Here is a 9,015-nt window from a genome sequence, read left to right as displayed (position 1 = left end):
AAGCCAGCTAGAACCTCTTTGTCACACTACCCGACCAGAATTTTGCTGCTGAGGTCATTTCAGGTCAAGTAAGGTCAAGGTCAATTATATGTGTATGTATGTCTGTGTGTGTCTGTGTGTATACTGATGTGTGCACCGATTGTTTTTTGGGTCCATATTACATGAAATCATGATCTGAGAAGCTTCTATGAAAAATGCAGTCAAAAAACTTCACAAAAAGTATCTTAGATGACCTAGGTTGACCTTGACCCTGACCTTGACCCCTGTACATCGTCGAACATGTTCCATGATAGGTGGGAGGTAAGACTGGCAAAAAAGGCCAAAATCAGGGTGTCAAAAGCTCACAAGGCCCATGGCAAACACAAGATGTTGAGAATTGGCCATTTGGGTCATGACATGACCTGAAAAACAAGGTCATATCTCCGAAACCAAAAATCACAGAAACTTGAAATTTTCAGTGGACATCAAGAAAGGATAGAGGAGCAGCTATACGAAAAATCAGGCTTCTAGCTCTAAAAATGTTGAGTGCAGAGCAGAAAGACTACCTGGGGGGGGGGGGTGGCACCCCCCCCCCATGTGCGGGCGAGGGATAATTGAATATTGTTCATGCGTGTGGTCCACTGGATATTCTAAAGACTTGCATCTGCTAGAAAATGTACAAAGAAAATGGACGAAACACATCTCCGGGTTGTGTAACCTAAGTTACTGTGATCGTCTAAAACACTTGACTTGTACTCAGTTCAGGGTAGACTATTAAGAGCTGACCTCATCCAGTGCTGGAAGGTCTTCCATGGACACTCTTGTATATCGCCTAAAGACCTGTTTGACCTGGCCCCCTAAGGTCAAACCAAGGACACTGCTTTAAGATTCTCCTGTCACATAGTCGCACTGATGTTAGAAAGCGTTTCTTCTCTGTTCGATGTGTACCTACATCATACATGGAATTCATTGCCTGAGGAAGCAGTATGTACCCCTAACTTGAAAACCTTTAAACAATTGTTACACACCCACCTTCAGGACTCTCTGTATGCATGCACTTAGTTTAGATTAGGTTAGGTCATTGTCGATATTCTCATTGCAAGTCTCTAGTTTACTGATTTTGTTGCCAACTATCACATTGGAAGACGCTCTATTACAGTTGTAGTGTGTACTCTGATGGTCTTATTGGCAGTTGTGTACCCAGAGAACTGGCGCGTCTCAGAATCCTGGGTTCCTTATCCCATCCCGGACCATCCCCAATCAAATCCTAAGAAGACTAAGGGAACCCTACCAGGTAAGAATACCAGGTAAAAAAAACTTCTTCCTTAACCACAGGGTCCTGTTTCACCGGTGATAGCAGCATGCTTCTATCACACGTGTCAAATTGGGTTTCCATGGAAACATCAATTAACCATGGCGTCGTCAAACTGTGCGATGTCATCAAATATTGCTGCTAACATCTTCACGGCTGTGCGATCAAATCAAACGCATTCAACAACACTGCAACTCTGTTCCAAACGTAGCTATGAAAAAGCTCACGGATTACACGAAACGTCATTACCGTGGCGTCGCCACATTACGTCAGCTCGCGCAATTTGAGAGTAGTGTGCTGCTATCACCGGTGAAACAGGGCCCCAGTATTCAAAAATTGTGGGTCAGTTTAGGTAAGACTTTTTTCAATATTTTCGTGACATGTATGATATCTGGATTTAGGATGTCAAAAATGGAGAAATGTGAAATGTGTAAAATATAATTTACCTTTGAAAAGTGGGTTGGTCCTATAGTGAATACTGAATACGTATTAAACCCTGTCCTTGTAATTATTAATTGAGGAAACAATTTTAATGTCAAGAAGGGTATAAGGCATTTCTCACCTACCCTGGGTGTTGAAAAAGTACTTGAAAATCACACCCGCCGATTAAATAATTGTCGACGCCGAAACTCACACACTTATGCTGTTATGCCCAAGTTATACCAATACACTAACTGATCTAACTCTCATGAGCAGGCGCAAGGCCCTAATTGGGCCCTAAATACCCTGCTAAATACCAAGGGCAGGTGGTGGACCCACGTGTTCAAGGTATATAAAAACACTGCACGTGTTTTCAGGGGCGCTGTTCGGCGGCCGGCTAGCGCGCTAGCCCGTGCACACATACGTGCACGTTGCCCCGGCAACGGGCTATTGACCAATGAGAAGCGCGCTACAGGGGGCACAGAGCCCTGATCGGCGGCCGGCTAGTACTCTTGCCCGCGCTCACATACGTGCACGTTACCCCGGCAACGGGCTATTGACCAATGAGAAGCGAGAAAAGTGTTACGTCACTGCGATTTTTCATATACCTGTGCCCCCCGGACGTGACGTAGTGTGCTCGCGCGCGTGCAGGAGCCCTGATCGGCGGCCGGCTAGTACTCTTGCCGGCGCTCACATACGTGCACGTTACCCCGGCAACGGGCTATTGACCAATGAGAAGCGAGAAAAGTGTTACGTCACTGCGATTTTTCATATACCTGTGCCCCCCAGACGTGACGTAGTGTGCTCGCGTGCGTGCAGGGTCTCTGCGATCGAAAAAGAGCGCTAGCAGCGCGCCACTCGACGCCGCAATTGTCAAAAGCGGCGTGTTAGTATGCTTTATTATGAATGATGTGTGTAAAAGTGAGTTTTTATGTTGTTTATTTGGAGGAAATGGTTGGAATAAATTAAGTTATTTTTATTTCTGTTGATTGGAGTTTTTATTCAAAAGATTTCGGTCTATACCATTTATATTTACTGAAAATGCCTTCGTTTGAATAAATTGCAGATATTTGGCAACTGAAGTGTGAGGTAAGCCAAAATCATACGTAAAAAGGTAAGAGACACCCTGATTATCATTTGAGAAACGAAAATATATGAATTTCCCTTATAAGACTCGCTCAATATGCTACTCCGCGGTTTATGCCCCGAGGGTGTCCGAGGGTTCCCGTTAGTTTGTCGTTGGCGCTCGGCTCGCGCGCGAGCCGACGTCACCGCCTGTGACGTCGGCTCGCGAAATACGTCATACCCTGCACACAAAATAGCCGGCTGCCGAACAGCGCTAGGGTCTCTGCGATCGAAAAAGAGCGCTAGCAGCGCGCCACTCAACGCCGCAATTGTCAAAAGCGGCGTGTTAGTATGCATTATTATGAATGATGTGTGTAGAAGTGAGTTTTTATGTTGTTAATTTGGAGGAAATATTTGGAATAAATTAAGTTATTTTTATTTCTGTTGGTTGGAGTTTTTATTCAAAAGATTTCGGTCTATACCATTGATATTTACTGAAAATACCTTCGCTTGAATAAATTGCAGATATTTGGCAACTGAAGTGTTAGGTAGGCCTAAATGATATGTAAAAAGGTAAGAGACACCCTGATTATCATTTGAGAAACGAAAATATATGAATTTCCCTTATAAGACTCGCTCAATATGCTACTCCGCGGTTTATGCCCCGAGGGTGTCCGAGGGTTCCCGTTAGTTTGTCGTTGGCGCTCGGCTCGCGCGCGAGCCGACGTCACCGCCTGTGACGTCGGCTCGCGAAATACGTCATACCCTGCACACAAAATAGCCGGCTGCCGAACAGCGCTCAGGATTCCATAGCCCTGATCGGCGGCCGGCTAGTACTCTTGCCCGCGCTCACATACGTGCACGTTACCCCGGCAACGGGCTATTGACCAATGAGAAGCGAGGAAAGTGTTACGTCACTGCGATTTTTCATATAACTGTGCCCCCGGACGTGACGTAGTGTGCTCGCGCGCGTGCAGGCAGGGAGACACCGGTTGGTCACGTGACTCGGAAACAAAAATCAGCTGATAGAGTGGCGGAATTGTCGTAATCAAACACGAATAATTCCGGAAGATAGAGCAGCAGTATAGGAGTTTCTTCACAACAGGCAAACATTGCAATGTTTTAACATTCTATGATCAAGAAACGTTCATAAATCATATATTTCTTCGATGATTACTGCCGCAACCGACACGCACATATCGTAGCCAGCGCATAAAGCTGTGCTTTGCGATATTAAATGTAAAGAAAAGCATTCTATATCTTGTTTCAGCCTTCTATTTACGCTTTTATAATTACGACAGCGACACCATACGGCCTATCGACGCTATGCAACTCCATGGAGTGTCCGGTCGCACTCTGCCGAGTGTGCCGAGATCAGAGGCGGACCATCCGGGGCACGTCCAGCTGCACTGCCCAGTGTCCAGCTGCACTGCCCGGTCGCTGGGAGGGCGACACCTAGCGCCGCTCTGGCCGCTCGCTTCCACGCACAACTTAGCTACCTGGCTAGTGGCTACGCTTGTGGGAGGGGAAGGAGGAAACCAACAACAGTCTGATGAGCCAATGGAGTCAGCGAGCCGCGCCAATCAGAGCCCTTCCGCGCGCAGACGGGAGCTAGAGCTATTCATCTCCTTTCCTGTTTTCGCTGGTCCGCCAGTCACCGGCATCGTTCCGTGCTCTCCATCGTCGCGATTCGGCTGTGTTGTCCTGTGTGCGTCAGCAACAACAGAGAGCGAGAGAGAGAAAGAGAGAGAGAGAGAGAGAGAGAGAGAGAGAGAGAGTGAGAGAGAGAGAGAGAGAGAGAGAGAGAGAGTCTCGGATCACGCCAGGCAGCCACATGGGTATCTATTGTTTATTTACTTTCCAGTGATCGCAAGCGTTTAGTTGTTTGGAACCGGGTGTGATCAGTATTTGACGCATTTCTGTGATCTGTATGATATAACTGAAAAAATAGTGAAATATATCCACTTTAATTCACATACCGCTTTTGATTCATGGTACGGCTGCTTGATTTTGCCACAGCGTACATAGTACATACCTACACAGCCGATCTCGGCATGTTTCTGTTCCAGAACAGCAGCTGCAGTGGACACCAAAAATGCATTCATGTTCTGACAACTTATTCCAAAGATACACATATTTTACGACGAACGTTCCAGAGAAAGTATTTTCTCGCTCACAGATGCTCAGCAAGAAGCGCGCGATTGATTGCAACTAGCACGCTCACGATTTCTAATATAGAGCTGGCCAAAACCTGCCCCTTACATCCAAATATAATAATCTTAATTCCAGTCTCTGTCCTATTTATTATTTATAAGCGCATCGAGAGTGAATGATACCACGGCATAGCCGTCATATTACATAGCACAAATTGCAAGACGACGTCGAGATCCGTATCGGCGTATCATTCACAGATCCGGGTGTCTCGCCTCCACTCTCAATCAACCCTGACACACCATCAACCGAACCACGTCGGCTCCAATCATCTTGAGTTCCGTACTGAAATCTGATGGCCGGCCCGTCAGTTGATCATATCTGTCTGCGCGCACTACACCCGAGCTCAGCCTTAAGTGCACTGTGCGGCCTTCTCCAGATGACGCCTCTGAGCATGGCGCTTATCCTGCACCTGGATGTTTAGAGCCTCTTGTTCGTGTACGGCCATTAGCATTTCAGGAGTCTGATGTTCTCGGCGGAGGCGGCGCTGGTCACCGCGGAGCCGTCAGACGACACCGTCAGCTCGAGCGCCCGCGACTAATGACCTGCAAAACAGCGAGTCGCGGCACGTCACGCCGAGTGACGACCGTCACGTTTCAGTCACGAAGGCCGTTATAGAACAGTCACGGCGACCGTCATATAGCAGTCACGGCTGCCGTCACAGGTCACGACGGTCGCGTAAAATGCCACTACCAGCCACGGCGACCACGAATCATACCTCATAACGTTCCCTGTCGCACACTCATCCATAATAACAGTACATTCGCCTGTATACACATTACACATTTCTCACTCACTCGAAGCTCAAGCCTGAGACCATCAAGCGTCACGACACTTGCAACGGCACCTGCATTAGCAGACATCCCATCCCGGCAACACATAAAGTTCCCCCAAGCAACCCACCTATGGTCACTGACCTAGTAACGAAGCAGGACACAGCTGACCTGTGGATGCGTTGATTGACACAATTACTGACCTGGACATAATGTGATCGTTTCTGATCAATGTCGATACGCGCGCCGGCGTATCGACGCCGTCGGCGAGCGGGACGCGGTCGGCTGGCAGGGCGTCGTCGGCGGGCGGGCCGGCGTCGATCGGCGTAGGTCGGCGAGCCTCGTTCGGCTACAGGATCACCTTCGGCCGGCGAGCGACCGTCGGTCGTCGGGCCACCATCGGCGGGCAGAACGCCGTTGGCTGGCGGAAGCCCGTTGGCTGGCGGAACGCCGCCGGCTGGCGGGGAGCTGTCGGTGAGCAGGCCATCGTTGGCAGTACCATCGTGGTCGCGTGGCGCTCTGAAACACAGTAAAGAGTTAATGACTCATTAGGGACCATATTATTTTCAAGTCCTATGCTGAATATCCCTAAGGTAATCTATTTAACTCACCAAGAAATATTCAGAGCATTCACTGGAGTCTGGAAGCATAGTCATGCAAGTAGGCCTTTAACTGCAATGCTATATTTTTTTCCTTATGACACAATATGCCATGCCATTCAAACAGCCCATTATGGTCAAACAGCAGACTGAGTGGAGCATAAAGCAATTAATCTGGTTGTAACTTGTAACACCGAAGGATTGTACAGTGAAGGATAGGTGGTGCCTGACGGCCTTCAATGACAGGTTCAGGCTCTGGAGCTGGTCCTGGATCTGACTCAGCTGACTGCCTGAGAATGGAGGGCAGAGGACGCAGGTCGGGTTATATTGGCAGATGTTGAACAGTGATTGGTCACAACCATTTACCTATAAATTGATAAATTCACATATTGATGGGAAATGCATGTATGGGACCACGCCTCCATCAGACGGCCAAGGAGGTCGCCCCTGGGCCCGCCTCGGCTCTCGGACCACAGCGACAACCGGCCCCGATCAACCTGTGGTCGACCGGTGACCGGTCACAGTCATCACGCCACTCACCGTGGACGGGGGGACGCCATTATCACCTATCAGGGGCCAGGTAACACAATTGGCATTATATCACTGCCCTACAGAGTCGGTGGGATGCACAACTGACCTGGAGATGACGTGATTGTTTCTGGACAATGTCTGTATGCGCGCCTCGTAGCTGGTGATAACACGCTGCCATTTCTGCTGGGTGACGTCAGGCCCACAGCTGGATCGAACCGCGCTGTCTCCAGAACCACCGCCAGATACAACCTGGTGGATGGGATGATAACTCAAGAACCACACAACGCTCGAGCTCCCCCCCCCCCCACCAAAGGCACCCAGGAGCACATGAACACCAATGCACAATCACCTGCACAACACAGCACATGCTCAAGGATGCCTGGTGCATGGTGGGGTTTGTAGATCTACACAGCAATTCACGCTTAGCATGGGCTCTGGCTCAATTCTTCCACATTTATGCAGGGCATACTGGTACACTGGAGGGTACACATTTCCAGATTGGTTGATATAGAATGATGCGGATTAGTCAAACTAAGCGATGCATTTTGCTTGCCTTTTTGCCAAGTATTGTAGTCTGTTTCATACTCACGTCTTCGTATCCGCGTCAGCATGACACTGCTTTGCTTCGCATACTCCATGCAGAATCGGCAAATGAACCTCGATAGCTTTGAAGAATATAAAAAATGTGCAGCATCCATTTGGGCACACACCTGCTTTCTTGAATGCAAATCAAGGCTACGAACGAGCCAGGACTTGAGGCAAACTTTGCCCTGCCGTGTTGCCCATAACTGTGGCATGAAAAAAACACTGTTTCCTGGTGGCATTGTGATTGCAAATTTCCAACCCCTGCAAAGATCTCAAAAGAGCACAAGAAAAAGGAAATTTCAAAAACGCCAACACCCCATACAATCTCTACACAACTCTTTTATGTTATGCGCTTCACAACTTCTACCATCAACAAGCTGCACAATTTTAAATTGAATTTTAACCGAATTCCAATGTGCCTAATCGGCCTAATCCAAGCCTAATCAAAACAAATTAAAAAATCAGGGATGTTCTCCGTCAGCAACGAACACGCCGTTAAACCAATCAAATGAGAGCGCTGGCGTTCGCTAGCGATAACAGTACAGTAAACTGTGCGCAGCTGCAGGTGATAATTATGGTCTGCAGTTTTTAACATCGAATTTCGTACTGAGCCCCAATTTATTTTGTATAACACCTTACACCAGCAGATAGAAAATTTAATTTTGTATATTATTGTACTATAAATGGATGCCGACTCGGTTTTATTTTTAGTAATATTCCATTGATTGTTACAGTGTGACTTTTGGCAGCAAGGAAGCTCTCACATTCTAGACCAAAAAAATATATCTTATGACACAGAAAATGCAAAAAAAACATGCTTATCTGGAAAGAAAATTTAATTTTTATTATGATGTACACCTTTTATGAGCCCATCTGCGGTAGGTTTACCAACAATGAATGTTTTTGTTCAAGACTGTTTGGTACCCAAAACTTTAAATTTCAACTTTGGAGGGAAAATTGACAATGAGCCCCAATTAGCTGAGCTTTAATACTTTTATATGTTATAGTCTGTGCATTTTTGCACATTTTGGTGGTTTATTTAGATGCCGACTCGGTCTTGTTTTTAAACAATATTAAATTTAGTGGAACAGGGTGACAAAGAACACCAATGGTGGTGATGTATTCAACATGGATTAATTCTACTTTTGAGCATTAGTAAATGCAAAACACACATAAAATATGAAAGACAATTCAATTTTGATATTGCCTGCTACTGATTTGAAACCCACACCACGGTATTATTCGAGAATTCGTGGTATAACTTTGGCAGGTCCGGCGGGATGACAACTTTGGGAGCATGGTGGTTTCGAAATTCAAAGAAGCAATATTAGGCTATGATAATAGTTTTTCACTATTAGTTTTTATTTTTAAGGATGAAAACACATTTTCGTTACTAAAGAAACCCTACAACCTAAGATTGATTATTTTCGAAACGGCGTGGCCGGCTTCAAAATTATCTTCGCAAATACTTTACAGATATACACCAGTCCTGCCCTGAATACATTTCTGGATAATATATATGTAAATAATAAAACATATA

General features: G+C 46.6%; 1 long non-coding RNA gene across 2 annotated transcripts; it reads right to left on the bottom strand.

Moving 5' to 3' along the window:
• Positions 1 to 4,611: 4,611 nt before the first annotated feature.
• On the bottom strand, positions 4,612 to 8,142 carry LOC122368482. 2 transcript variants are annotated; one of them, XR_006254249.1, is made up of 4 exons: positions 7,480 to 8,142; positions 6,997 to 7,139; positions 5,964 to 6,649; positions 4,612 to 5,532 (listed from the first exon to the last, which is right to left on the bottom strand). It is a non-coding gene; the product is annotated as an uncharacterized LOC122368482 (long non-coding RNA). The 2 variants fall into 2 exon arrangements; XR_006254248.1 differs by having other exon boundaries at positions 5,964 to 6,279.
• Between the last annotated feature and the right edge of the window lie 873 nt (positions 8,143 to 9,015).

This window comes from Amphibalanus amphitrite, unplaced genomic scaffold (assembly GCF_019059575.1).
Source record: "Amphibalanus amphitrite isolate SeventyFive unplaced genomic scaffold, NRLGWU_Aamphi_draft 000950F_arrow, whole genome shotgun sequence".
In the NCBI taxonomy this organism is placed as follows: domain Eukaryota; kingdom Metazoa; phylum Arthropoda; class Thecostraca; order Balanomorpha; family Balanidae; genus Amphibalanus; species Amphibalanus amphitrite.
This window is presented reverse-complemented; position numbering and strand designations above follow the sequence as displayed.